The sequence below is a fragment of the Bos indicus x Bos taurus genome, chromosome 5, assembly GCF_003369695.1.
Source record: "Bos indicus x Bos taurus breed Angus x Brahman F1 hybrid chromosome 5, Bos_hybrid_MaternalHap_v2.0, whole genome shotgun sequence".
NCBI lineage: Eukaryota > Metazoa > Chordata > Mammalia > Artiodactyla > Bovidae > Bos > Bos indicus x Bos taurus.
The window spans coordinates 97,467,918-97,483,002 of record NC_040080.1 but is presented as its reverse complement, the minus strand read 5'-3'; the positions used below and the strand labels follow the sequence as shown (position 1 = coordinate 97,483,002).

General features: G+C 41.6%; 1 protein-coding gene across 1 annotated transcript in view; it reads right to left on the bottom strand.

The window, feature by feature from the left end:
- The window catches only part of EEA1 (early endosome antigen 1), a 141,158-nt gene extending 131,706 nt beyond the window's left edge, over nucleotides 1-9,452 (bottom strand). Inside the window, exon 1 of the mRNA XM_027543171.1 lies at nucleotides 9,353-9,452. The gene's annotated coding sequence lies outside the window, so the exon portion shown is untranslated. The remainder of the gene's footprint in view (nucleotides 1-9,352) is intronic.
- Nucleotides 9,453-15,085: the final 5,633 nt, after the last annotated feature.

Sequence of the window (15,085 nt, the reverse complement as noted above, 5' to 3'; positions counted from 1 at the left end):
AGGGATTGAGCCCAGGTCTCCGGCATTCCAGGCAGATTCTTTACCATCTGAGGCACCAGGGAAGCCCTTAAATACGGAAGGGGAGAAGAATGCAATTAACTTGCTGGAGGTGCTGATCTGAAGTCTACCAAGCAATGAATGGAGTGCTTATTAGAAATACAGGTCTTTTGAAAAAAACGCAGCAAATATTATTTTCCAATTAATTAAGGTTAAAAATGTTTTGTAAAAATGTAAATAAAGCATTATATAATGTAATATGTTGTTTCTATCCAAACATGTCTGTTTTTTAATGTGTGTGTGTCTATAGTGCCTACAACTGATATATTACTCATCACCATCCATGACAGTGCACTTAAATACTTCCAGGCAAACAGAGCAAAGCAATGGTACTTTATTGTCAGACAATATGGGAATATTTTCACTAACATAAAAGTGATAAAACTGTGATATAATAAGTATATATTTGGTCCCTGCCCCTGAGTAATATGTTGAGTGATAGGGTAATAAGAGCATCTTTTGTTGTAATGTTTGATTTTTGACCCTGGTTCCAGACACCAGAGCTTCTAAGACCCTTGGAATCCGAGTCTTCAGTGTCTTTTTGCATGCCAGTAAATGGTTGGGTGTCCCTAGATAGCTTTAGGATGGGCGCTGAGCTACAGAAAAACCAAATCATGATTATAAGGTTGGAATTTTCGAGCCCACATTCCCCCTCCACCTTCTGGAGGAAGAGGAACTGGAAGACAATCACCATTGGCCAATTAAATAATCAATTATACCTATATAATGAAACCTCCATAAAAACCCTCAATAATGAGGTTTGGAGAACTTCAGATTGATGAGCATCAAGGTGCTGGAGGATTACCTGTCTGGAGGGTATGGGGAACCTGCCCTATACCTCTCTTCCATATGGCTGTTATGGAGTGGTAACCTTTGTAATAAACCAATAAGAGTAAATAAAGTATTTCTGTGAGTTCTGTTAGCAATTATATGTGTTTAGTTGTTTCAGTCCTATGGACTGTAGCCCACCAGGCTCCTTGGTCTGTGAGATTTCCCAGGCAAGAATACTGGAGTGCGTTGCCATGCCCTCCTCCAGAGGATCTTCCCACCCCAGGGATCAAACGCACATCTCTTATATCTCCTGCATTGGCAGGGGAGTTTTTTACCAATAGCAACACCTGGGAAGTCCTGTTAGGGATTATAGCAAATTGTATAAGCTGGAGAGAGTGTTGTGAGAACCCCCAATTTATAACCAGTTGGCCCAAAGTACAAGTAACAACCTCGGACTTCCAAGTGGTATCTGAAGTAAGGAGCATTTTTGGTGGGACTGAGCCTTTAGCCTATGGGGTCTGTGCTAACTCTGGGTTGTTAGTACCAAAACTGAATTAAATTGTAGGATACCTGGGTGGTGCCTGGAGAATTGGAGAATTGCTTGGTATGGAAAAAAGCACACATTTGACATCACAAGTGTTGTAAGCAAAGAAAGGAAACAGCTTTTTACATTTAAAGTGACATTTTGTTTTTTCAAAAATTAGTTTAAAGCTGCTTATTGATGTCACATGCTAAGGCCTTCTCCACTGAAATTCTCCAGTGGAATCTTTTGACTAATATAATAGATTCTCATCTACTGCTTAGCAAGATGGGTTATTAAAAAAATCTGTATTCTTCCCTGCAGCTTATGATAACTCCATCACCGGAATAATATGCTAGAGAACTTAATTACTCCAAAGGAAAATAAGCAGTGGGTGAAACTTCATCATGTAAGAATATCCTTCATATAATCTAGCAGCTTCCCACACAAAACAGTCCAATTTAACATAGCAAGCAAATAGCAAGTGCATGCATGCTCAGTCATGTCCGACTCTTTGCTTCCCAATGGACTGCAGCCCACCAGGCTCCTCTATCCATGAGATTTTCCAGGCAAGAATACTGGAGTTGGGTTGCCATTTCCTTCTCCAGGGCATCTTCCCAACCCAGGGATCAAACCCGGAACTCAGGCATCTTCCACATTGGCAGGCGGATTCTTTACCATTAGCGCCAGCTGGGAAACCCTCTGGCTGCTAATTTCTATCCATTTAACTCTTTTACATCCATATTTCACAAGTTCTTTGACTCCATCAAGACCTCCAGTTCATTGGCCCTTCTTACTTTCTATGAGCCATTTCCCTTCTTCTTGTTGTTCAATCAATCAGTTATGTCCGACTGTTTGTGACCCCATGGACTGTAGCATGGCAGGCTTCTCTGTTCTTCACTGTCTCACAAAATTTGCCATTTCCCTAGCATCCTTATTTCTATCAAAACCCAACCTAAAACCTATGATCCAACTTTATAGCACCCCCACCCTTTGCAAATATGCTTAACTTCAGCTCTCTCTTGCTCCATTGTTTTCATCTAGCAGAACCCAAACATGACTACCCAACTACTCCATGCTGTACAGGAGCAACTGAATATCACTAGAGGTACAAATATATAGCGGGGGCTATTGGACTCATTTTACATTAAAAGTCACAGAGCTCAAATAGGCACTCAACATTGCCCAGCAGACTCCTGTTATGCTTTCCTCCTGTCTTTTTTCTCTGGATGCCCCATGGTGACTTTCATACCTATAGTTCCTTCAGTCTATTCATTTTCTTCTTAACCCACCCCAATCAAGCTGCCTTCTCATCTACTCTGATGAGACTGTTCATATTAAGATCACTAACAACATACATGTTGCCTAATCCAGTGACAAATTTATTTTTTTTCTTTTACTTTATTTGACTCTTATTCACACTGAGAACACTAGATGGTTCTCTCCTTGTTTTATTCTTGACTTCCTTGATAGTTTACTTTCTGGTTTTTCTTCTCAATGACCATTCCTCCAAATACTTGTTTGAAGACTTCTCGATTGCATATCTTACAGTGCCTCCTTAATGTTCTACGACCCCTCCTTCCATCTATCCCACATAGCCTAGAAGTGATCTCAACTAGTCTCCTGACTTTAAATTTCATCCATTTGCCCGAGTCTACATCTCCAGTGCTGAATCTCCCCAGGTTTCGGACTTGGATAAAAAACCAGCTACTTCGTTTTTCTGCTTGGGTGTCTAACCAGCATCTCAAACTTAACATGGCCCACCAAAAACTGTTTCATTTTTATCTTCAAAAGTGCTCCTTCACCAGTTTTCCTTTCTCATTATGTCCTACCCCCCAACTACTTAGTTGGAGCCAACCAGAAATCTTAGCATTATCTTCTTTTTGTCTATTTCATCACTTCTCCTCTCTACATCCAGTCCAGCAGGTCTACCTCCAAAACATACACCAGACCTGCCACTTCTTTCCATGGTCACTTCAGTCCACAGCACCTTCATCTCCTGTCCAAACTACTGGAAGAGTTTCCTGGTTGATCTTCCTGCTTTTCCTTTGGCTTCCCTATAAACTGTTCACTATACAGCAGCTAGAAACAACTTTTTAAAAACACAAATTAAGTAGCATCACTGTCCTCCTTGATTGTAGCTTCCCATCACACTCACAATAAAGTCCAAATACTTTATCCTGGCTCACACAACCTGTTGATCTGGTCCCTCCTGCTTCTCCGCCTTCTACTTACAACACTTAGCTTACTTTGCTTCAGCCTCCTTGAACTGTTTTTTCCTCAGTTGCAAAAAACTTATTCCTGCCTTTGATCAAACAGTTCCTATTTAGGAAATGCTTTGTGATTAATTTCTTGGCATTCATATTGTATTTTAAAAGTCACCTCCTCAGAGAGATCTCCAAGGATCACCTCATCTAAAGTATTAACGGGGTCTCCAATCTATCAGATTACCCATTCTAAATCTCTGCATAGCAGAGAAAATGGAATACAAGAATCTTGTCTCTTGTTCCCTGCTGTATCCCCAATAATTAAAACAATGCTCAATCCATGATTAGCAATAAATAAATATTTCTTGATGAATGAGGAAAGGAAGATTTAAATGTTTTTACCCCCGCTAAAATTCATGCCTAACAGAAACAGATGAGGTTGAAGAGGTGGCAAAAATACACAGAAGAACTATATAAAAAAGGTCTTAATGACCCTGATAACCATGATGGTGTGGTCACTCACCCAGAGCCAGATACCCTAGAGTATGAAGTCAAGCAGGACTTAGGAAGCATCACTACAAACAAAGCTAGTGGAGGTGATGGAATTCCAGCTGAGCTATTTCAAATCCTGGAAGATGATGCTGTTAAAGTGCTGTACTCAATATGCCAACAAATGTGGAAAAGTCAGCAGTGGTCACAGGAATGGAAAAGGCCAGTTTTCATTTCAATCCCAAAGAAGGGCAATGTCAAAGAATGTTCAAACTACTGCACAATTGTACTCATTTTACATACTGGCAAGGTACTGCTCAAAATCCTTCAAGCTGGGCTTCAGCAGTATGTGGTCTGAGAACTTCAGATGTACAAGCTGGATTTAGAAGAGGAACTAGGAAATTCCAACATCCATTGGATCATAGAAAAAAACAAGGGAATTACAGAAAAACATCTGGGTCTGCTTCATTGGCTATACCAAAGCCTTTGACTGTGTGGATCACAACAAACTGTGGAATATTCTTAAAGAGATGGGAATACCAGACCACTTCACCTGTCTCCTGAGAAATCTGTATGCAAGACAAGAAGCAACAGTTAGAACTGGACATGGAACAATGGACTGGTTCAAAACTGGTAAGGAGTACATCGAGGCTGTATATTGTTGCCCTGATTATTTAACTTCTATGCAGAGTACAGCATTCAAAATGCTGGGCTAGATGACTCACAAGCTGTAATAAAGATTGCTGGGAGAGATATCAACAACCTCAGATATGCAGATGATACTATTCTAATGGCAGAAAGCGAAGAGTAACTAAAGAGCCTCTTGATGAAAGTGAAAGAGGAGAGTGAAAAAGCTGGCTTAAAAATCACCATTCCAAAAACTAAGATCATGGCTGCTGCTGCTGCTGCTGCTAAGTTGCTTCAGTTGTGTCCGATTCTGTGTGACCCCATAGACAGCAGCCCACCAGGCTCCCCCATCCCTGGGATTCTCTAGGCAAGAACACTGGAATGGGGTGCCATTTCCTTCTCCAATGCATGAAAGTGAAAAGTGAAAGTGAAGTCGCTCAGTCATGTCTGACTCTTCACGACCCCATGGACCTGCAGCCTACCAGGCTCCTCCGTCCATGGGATTTTCCAGGCAAGAGTACTGGAGTGGGGTGTCATTCCCTTCTCCGAAGATCATGGCATCCAGTCCCATAACTGTATGGCAAATAGATAGGGGAAAGTGGAAACAGTGACAGATTTTATTTTCTTGGGCTCCAAAATCACTGTGGATATAGTGACTGTAGCCACAAAATTAAAAGACACTACCTCCTTGGAAGAAAAGCTATGACCCAACCTAGGCAGCATATTAAAAAGCAGAGACATCACTTTACTGACAAAAGTCCATATAGTCAAAGCTATGGTTTATCCAGCAGTCATGTATGGATGTGAGAGCTGGACCATAAAGAAGGCTGAGCACTGAAGGATTGATGCTTTTGAACTGCAGTATTAGAAAAGACTCTTGAGAGTCCCTTAGACAGCAAGGAGATCCAAACAGTCCATCCTAAAGGAAATCAACCCTGAATATTCATTGGAAGGACTGATGCTGAAACTGAAGCTCCAATACTTTGGCCACCTGATGTGAAGAGCTGACTCACTGGAAAAGATCCTGATGCTGGGAAAGATTGAGGTCAAGAAGAGAAGGGGGTGACAGAAGATGAGATGGTTGTATGGCATCACTGACTTATGGACATGAGTTTGAGTAAACTCCGGGAGTTGGTGATGGACAGGGAAGCCTGGTTTGCTGCAGTTCGTGGGTTCACAAAGAATCAAACACAATTTAATGAGTGAACAGAACAGAAACCTCGTATACTGAAATTCTAACCCCCAAAACTAACAGTATTACTAGGTTGCACCTTCGGGAGATGAGTAGGTCATGAGGGTGGAGCCCTCAAGAATAGGATTAGTGTTCTTATAAAAGAAACCATAAAGAACTCTCTGGTCTCTTCCTTCATGTGAGGATACAAGAAATCAGTGACTCAGATGTTGCCCCTCACCCAACCATGCTGGCACCCTGATCTCAGCCTTCCAGCCTTCATGACTATGACCAATCGATTTCTGCCACCCAGTCTGTGGAATTTTGTTAAAGCAGCCTAAACTAAGACAGAAGGGTACATGATCATTTCCATAACAATTGCTTTACAAACTAATATCTTTGTAAATAAACTAATATCTTCCTACTTGTGAAGATGTGGTTCAAAGCTAACAGTACTTAGAGCAATCCAACGTCTTTGTTCCTACTCAGCAGTCTTTTTTCTTTTGGTTTAATATATGTGTATGTATGTTTCTTAACCCTGGAGAAAGTAAATGGCAATTCACTCAAGTATTCTGGCCTGGAAATTTCCATGGACAGAGGAGCCTGGCAGGCTACAGTAGTCCATGGGGTCGCAAAGAATTGACCATGACTGAAAGACTGAGCACATGTTTCTTAACTCTTCAAAATTTCCCAATATTTATGGACTGCAAGGAGATCCAACCAGTCCATTCTAAAGGAGATCAGCCCTGGGATTTCTTTGGAAGGAATGATGCTAAAGCTGAAACTCCAGTACTTTGGCCACCTCATGCGAAGAGTTGACTCACTGGAAAAGACTCTGATGCTGGGAGGGATTGGGGGCAAGAGGAGAAGGGGACGACAGAGGATGAGATGGCTGGATGGCATCACTGACTCAATGGACATGAGTCTGAGTGAACTCCGGGAGTTGGTGATGGACAGGGAGGCCTGGCATGCTGTGATTCATGGGGTCACAAAGAGTCGGACACGACTGAGCAACTGATATGATCTGATCTGATGAGAAACAACCTATTCTCTGCCTTCTGTAAATCAGAACATTTTTTCTCCTGGTTAATTTCATGTGTGACCACCAAATGATTCATTTCCAAGTGGAAGCAAATGCACGAAAAATTATGACACGATAAGTAAAGTGCAGATGGTGACTGTATAAATAAGGCAGAGACAGTTTAAGGATTCTAAGGAATGCACACAGGACTACTCACCAGGTATTTGGCAGTGATTAGTTTTTATTCTTCTCAACTGAACTGTTCAGTTTTAACAAATTACCTTAGCATCATTGAACCAACTAATTGAAGTCTAGTATCAGTTTGTGTTTATTTCAACCCTTGAGGGATGGATGAGGAGGGAGGCAAAGGCAAGAACTTCAAAGCAGTGGGAAGATACATGAATTCTCCAGAAGTCCCTACTGATTTTCCCCATACTCTAGTTGACTTAACTCTAAGAAAAGTATCAGGTCTCTACTGAGTTTCTTTGGAAGCAGGTTTAGGAAATTATGTTTTAAAATTTATTAAAAATCATATATGTATGTGTGTATATATATGCATGTATATACATATATGGTCATGGTCAAGTCTACTGCATTTAAACCTCAAATAAAGTCAGTCGGGGCTTCCCTGGCTCAGTGGGAAAGAATCTGCCTGCCAATATAGGAGATGCGGGTTCAACCCCTGGTTGAGGAAGATCCCCTGGAGAACAAAATGGCAACCCACTTCAGTATTCTTGAGCTTAGGACAGAGGAGCCTGGTGGGCTACAGTCCATGGGGTTGCAAAGAGTCAGACACAACTTAGCAACTGAACAACAGCACAGAATCATGTAGAAGTGGCACAACAAAAATTCCTCTCTTCCTTTGTGGCTCAGCTGGTAAAAAAAAATCTGCCTGCAATGTGGAAGATCTGGGTTCAATCCCTGGGTTGGGAAGATCCCCTGGAGAAGAGAAAGGCTACCCACTCCAGTTTTCTGGCCTGGAGAATTCCATGGACTGTATAGTCCATGGGGTCACAAAGAGTCGGACATGGCTGAGCAACTTGCACAATGTAAGTTGGTGCAGCTATACTTACTTTCCATACTATGGAAAACAGTATGGAGGTTGCTCAGAAAATTAAAGACAGAATGACCATATGATCCAGCAATTCCTGGGCATATATCCAAACAAAACTCCAATCCAAAAAGATACATGCATCCCTATGTTCATAACAGCATTATTCACAATAGCCAAGACATGGAAGCAACCTAAATGCCCACCAACAGATGAATGGATAAAGGAGATATGGTATTCATCTATTCATATACATGACATTCATATATACTATTCATATGTATATGTATATATAGTACTCAGCCATAAAGTAGAGAAGGCAATGGCACCCCACTCCAGTACTCTTGCCTGGAAAATCCCATGGACTGAGGGGCCTGGTGGGCTGCAGTCCATGGGGTTGCTAAGAGTTGGACACGACTGAGCGACTTCACTTTCACTTTTCCCTTTCATGCATTGGAGAAGGAAATGACAACTCACTCCTGTTCTTGCCTGGAGAATCCCAGGGATGGGGGATCCTGGTGGGCTGCCGTCTATGGGGTCACACAGAGTCGGACACGACTGAAGTGACTTAGCAGCAGCAGCAGCCATAAAGAAAGAATGAAATAATGCCATTTGTCGCAACATGACTGTAACTAGAGATTATCATATTAAGTGAAGTCAGACAGAGAAAGACAAATACCAGGACTTCCCTGGCAGTCCAGTGGTTAACACTGTGTTTCCACTGTGGGGCCACAGAATCCTCTAGCTCACTTCAAAATGTCTGAACTCTAAACTGACTCATCACTCCCCTCTTTAGCCCACCCTTCACTCACTTCCCTATGACCTCCTGGGTTCCCATACCATTGCTGGCACTACCATACCCAAGCTAGAAATCTGCCATCTTTGCCTGTTCTCCTTTTATTTCTGCCCACATTTAATTAATCACCTTGTTCTGTAAATTCTGCTTCACATCATCCCCGTTTTCAAGTCACTCCTTTCTGACCTAGGAGCAACTCCTCTCTGATCTTGTTCTTGCATCCATCTAATTCATTCTCTACCCCGCAGCTTGAGTGATGTTACTAAAGCACAAACCTGATCTTCATTACTCCCCAGCTTAAAATTCCTCACTAGTCCCCATCATTTGAGGACAAAAACCCCAAACTGTGATTTGAAAGCCTTCCATGCCACTTGACGTTATTTTCTTTTTGCGCTGTATGCTTCAGGCATGCTGAACTACTGCAGTTTTTTGGCTCAGCACAGTCTCTCCCTGACTTCTGGGCCACGACACTTGGCTGAATGTTTGCTACATTCATCCTCCTTTTGTCGTCTAATTCCTACTCTTTCCGAACTCTCGCCCTGCCCCCAGTTAAGCTACGGGGCCTATACGTATCTCCATTTTGTACTCAACCCTTTGAAGGATGAGAAGGGAACATCACAGACTCAAAACACTTTAAGTTACCTGAAAATTCTGTCCCTGAGGAGCATCATTTGGCCACCTCCTCTTGTTCTGAATAAAGACCCCGCAAATTTTCAATTATAATTGGCTTCTCAGGTAGTTTTGTCTTCAAAGAGTAAATGCACTTATCCTGTTGAGGCAAGCAGAACAATCCACATGAACATTTTATTGCCCACTGTAAATTAATAAAATGACATTTCAGTCACTGTAAGCATGAATAAAATGAGTCTGCCAAGAAAAGACTTTACTTTCAATGTGCTTGACAAAAATTCAAGTTTTGAGTCTGCAAAGCAGATTCAGAGCTTGTACCACAGTGAATTTACCAGTGTAAATACACTTCCTGAGGTCTCTTGACAGCTAGCCATCTGGCCTCCCTAGGCAGTATAATTAGAAAGATGAGTTGTATAGAATTTAGACTGACTGCACTTCCATCTTCTCTTATGATTTGATAGAAACTCATTGATAGAAGATTCCACAGACCACCTAATTCAGTGTGTTGCTTAAGTCCATAGATGGCTTAGAATAGTCTAAAAATCTAAAGTAGAGTATTACAGTCAGGGCTCAAATAAATGGTCCTTTGTAAAATACTAATCTGAAAATGTCTTGCCACCACAGGTAGCATGAATGAGAAGTGGGAGATGACAAAGTACTTTACATAACATAATTATTATTGACAGTTAAAGTATTATTGTGTAAAAAATATCTAGGTCTCTGGGTGGAAGAATGCCTCTTTCTTTTTCTTTCTCTCTCCCCTTCTCTCTCGCTTATATCCATCTATATTAAGACAATTAAGGGAGAAAAAAATCTACCTGATAATTCAGGGCAATCACTTATTCATGTTATCACTTCTAAATTATATTACAATAGTATACTTGATGTCAGCATTGCAAGATTACATAAAAAATAACACATTGTACACTTTTTAAAAGTGTTTTAAGAACTATGCTTGTTACAGATTAGTTGGCTAAAAGTGGGATCCAAAAATATATTTCACTTGACAGATTTTGGCTAATATATAAAATGTATACTTAGTTGACAAAAAACAAGCAAACAAATTAATTTGCAAAGAAAATTAAGAACAATTTTTGGAAAATACCATCTCCTTCTTCTCCCTTTTACCTTGTAGGGAAAGAAAACCTTTTCCTCTACCCTCTTAGCTCAAGTACCTGCAGAGGTACAAATTAAACTAATAAAATACAGATTAACAGGAGAAAAGGCATACAAGTTTTATTAATGTTAGTATTTACATGTGTATGATAACTTTACCCCCTCTCCCCCTAAAAAAAGAAGTGAAAAATCCAAAGAAGTGGTTAGACTTAGGGGCTTATATATCATTTTAACAAATGGTGATATATTGTAGAAAAGTTACTAGACAAAGCAAAGGGAGTTTGGGCTTCTAGGGCAGAGGAATTGTGGAGAAAGTGACAAGAAAATATATGAGTAGAAGGAATGGAGGATAAGTGTTATTTGAATGTTTTGTTTATGCAAACTCATCTCAGTGCCAGCTTTCCATCTCCAACATCGTAAGTTAATTAAAAAGCAGACCATTAATAAATTAATTAATCAGCAGGCAATAACTAGTAGCCCACTTAAGCAAACCAAAACCTAAGCCTGGACCTCCCTGGTGCTGCAGTGGATAAGAATCTGCCTGTCAATGCAGTGGACACGGTTTCGATCCCTAGTCTGGGACGATCCCACATGACGCAGAGCAGATAGACTTGGGAGCCACAACTACTGGGCCCAAGTTCTAAAGCCCCTGAGCTGCAGAACTGAGCCCGCATGTTGCAGTTACTAAAGCCTGCGTGCCTAGAGCCCATGCTTCACAAGACAAGCTGCTGCAATGAGAAGCCTGAGCCCTGCAACCAGAGAAAGCCTGTGCATAGCAACAGAGACCCAGCACAAGGAAATAAATAAATTAAAATTTAAAAACAAACCAAAACACTAAATCTAAGACTGAAGTGCCTTAAGGTTAAGAAATCAAAACCTAAGAACAACCTGTCACAAACAGCCAACCAGGCTTTCTGAATTAGTGCAACTGCTCAAGCTATGAAGTGAAGTGAAAGTGAAGTCACTCAGTCATGCCCGACTCTTGGCAGCCCCATGGACTATAGCCTATGAGGTTCCTTCATCCATGGAATTTTCCAGGCAAGAGTACTGGAGTGGGTTGCCATTTCCTTCTCCAGGAGATCTTCCCAACCCAGGGCTTGAACCCGGGTCTCAAGCTATAGCTAATCAAGTAATATCCTTGCTTTGCTTCTTCCTCCACTCTGTAAGTCTTTTCCCTGGCTCTTGTTGGTGAAATGATTTTAACTACTTCCAATTAGGCATTACCCAATTCAAATCAAGTTTTGCTCAAATACACCCTTAAAATATTTATGGCTCAGTTTATCTTTGAACAAGCAATAAGGATAGCTCTCTTCTTGCTGAGCAACTTCACTTTCTTTCTTTCTTCTTGCTGGTACCATAGAGGGGAAAAATGTATGCCCTGCTTTTAAACAAAAAGATAGAGGGTAGACAGCACTGTTTAAAAAAAAAAAAATCAAAGAAGACAATTTAGGTGATACAAACAAATTTTAATGCTTCACAGATCCACAGTCTCCTTTGGAGAACTGCAAAATGAGGTGGAAGGCAAAAAATTTTTATATGATAAGGAATATCTGATGAACTGGTGCCATATTGTCAAACTTGTTTGGGTGAGAAGGCCCAGAGTTGGCTTGGCATTCAGGGTTTGTTGAATAAATATTCAACTGGCCCTCTGTATTCAGCTTCCCTGGTGGCTCAGAGGATAAAGCGTCTGCCTGCAATGCGGGAAACCCGGGTTCGATCCCTGGGTTGGGAAGATCCCCTGGAGAAGGAAATGGCAACCCACTCCAGTATTCTTGCCTGGAGAATCCCATGGACAGAGGAGCCTGGCGGGCTACAGTCCACAGGGTCGCAAACAGTCAGACATGACTGAGCGATTTCACTTTCTTTCTGTATTCATGGTTCCACATATGCAGATTCAACCAAACATGGATTGAAAATATTCAAAAACAGAAATTCCAGAAGGTTCCAAAAAGCAAAATTTCAATTTACCACACTACCAAATTCATTGTTTGAGACCATCATCACCCTGATAACAAAACCAGACAAAGTTACCCCAACAAAAGAAAATTGCCGACCAATATCACTGATATGAACATAGATGCAAAAATCTTCAACAAAATATTAGCAAACCAAATTCAACAATATGTTAAAAGAATTATATGCTATGATAAAGGGGAATTTAGCCCAGGGATGCAAGGATGATTCAATATCTGCAAATCAATCAATATGATACACCTTATTAACAAATTGAATGACTAAATTACAAAAGTATCTTATCAATGGAGAAGATATCTACTTAAATGTGCATGAGAAATTTTATCCTTCATTACCAGGCTTTTCCTGGTAACCTCCTTGCTTACATCTTTGAAACAGTTTCTCAGAGCTATTTGAGAGTCTATCTCTGGGGTTTTAGTTCTCAGTAAGACACTCAACATTAAAACTCAACATTCAGAAAACTAAGATCATGGGGTCTGGTCCAATCACTTCATGGCAAACAGATGGGGAAACAGTGACAGACTTTATTTTGGGGGGCTCCAAAATCACTGCAGATAGTGACTGCAGCCATGAAATTAAAAGACACTTGCTCCTTGAAAGAAAGGTTATGACCAACCTAGACAGCATATTAAAAAGCAGAGACATTACTTTGCCAACAAAGGTCCATCTAGTCAAAGATATGGTTTTTCCAGTAGTCATGTATGGATGTGAGAGTTGGACTATAAAAAAAGCTGATTGCCAAAGAATTGATTCTTTTGAACTGTGGTGTTGGAGAAGACTCTTGAGAGTCCCTTGGACTACAAGGAGATCCAACCAGTCCATCCTAAAGAAAATCAGTCCTGAATATTCATTGGAAGGACTGACACTGAAGCTGAAACTCCAATACTTTGGCCACCTGATGTGAAAAACTGACTCATTGGAAAAGACCCTGATGCGGGGAGTTTGAAGGCAGGAGGAGAAGGGGACGACAGAGGATGAGATGGTTGGATCGTTATCCCCAACTCAATGAACATGAATTTGAGTAAACTCCGGGAGTTGGCGATGGACAGGGAGGCCTGGAGTGCTGCAATCCATGGGGTCACAGAGTCAGACACAACTGAGCGACTGAACTGAACTGAAGACACTGAATAAATCTGACCCACAGCTTTTACACTGTGCTTTTAAAGTCAGTAGTTCTAGTCTTAATTTTTTGAGATACTGCCATAGTGGCTGCAGCAACTCATATTCTTAACAACAGTGCAGGAGGGTTTCCTTTTCTCCACATTCTCAACAACACTTGCTATTTCTTGTCTTTTTGATGCTAACCATTCTACAGATGTAAAGTGATAGCTCAGTGTGGTTTTGACTTGCATTTCCCCAATAATTAGTGATGCTGAACATCATATGCTTGTTGATCATCTATATGTCTATTTTGGACAAAAGTTCAGATCCTCTGCCCATTTAAAAAATTTTTGTATTATTTTTTGGCTGCGCTGGGTCTTGGTTTCTGCATGCGGGCTTTCTCTGGTTGGGGGTGGGGCAGGGCGGCTACTCTTCGTTGTGGTGCACAGGCTTCTCACTGCTGTGGCTGCTTCTGTTGCAGGGCACGGACTCTGGGCACAGGGCCTTCAGCAGTGGTGGCACATGGGCTTAGTTGCTCCACAGCATGTGAGATCTTCCTTGACCAGGGATTGAATGCATGTCCCCTGCATTGGCAGGCAGACTCTCAACCTCTGAACCACCAGGGAGGTCCCCTCTGCCCATTTTTAAACTGGGGTGTCTGTTGTCGTTGTGGAACCCCTTTATGTGCCCTGTGCCTAGTTAGGCTAGACAAACCAAAAAGTCAGAGTTCGGAGCAGAGAAAGGTTTATTGAAGGGTCAAACAAGGAGCGTGGGAAGTTTTTGCTCAGAATACCCAACTCCCTGATGGATTTCTGGAAAGAGTTTTTTTGTTTGGTTTGGTTTGGTTTTGGTTTTGGGGGTTTTTTGGCCACACTGTGTGGCTTGTGGGAATCTTACTTCCCTAACCACCAATCAAACCTGGGCCCTCAGCAGGGAAAGCAAGGAGTCCTAAACATGGAATTGCCAAGGAATTCCACAGGGAAGAGGTTTTTAAAGGCAGCATTTGGGGTGAGGGCCGTAGGGGACATGACTTCTGACTGATGTGTGGTGACATAACAGGGTGGTGTTCCAGGAATCTCAGTCATCAACCTTTGGTCTCAGGATGCAGTTACCATTTTTCCACCTGGGTGGGCCCTACTTCCCGCAGAACATCTCAAAGATATATCATTGTCGCTCACTGGTGTCTGACTCTTTGAGACCCCATGGACTGCAGCACGCCAGGCTTCCCTGTCCTTCACTATCTCCAGGAATTTGCTCAAACTCATGTTCATTGAGTCAATGATGCCATCCAACCATTTCACCCTCTGTCTCCTGCTTCTCCTCCAGCCTTCAATCTTTCCCAGCATCAGGGTCTTTTCCAATGAGTTGGCTCTTTGCATCAGGTGGCCAAAGTACTGGATTTTCAGCTTCAGCATCAGTCCTTCCGATGAATATTCAGGGTTGATTTTCTTTAGCATGGACTGGTTGGATCTCCCTGCTGTCCAAGGGACTCTCAAGAGTCTTCTCCAACACACTTCAAAAGCATCAATTCTTCAGCACTAAACCTTCTTTATG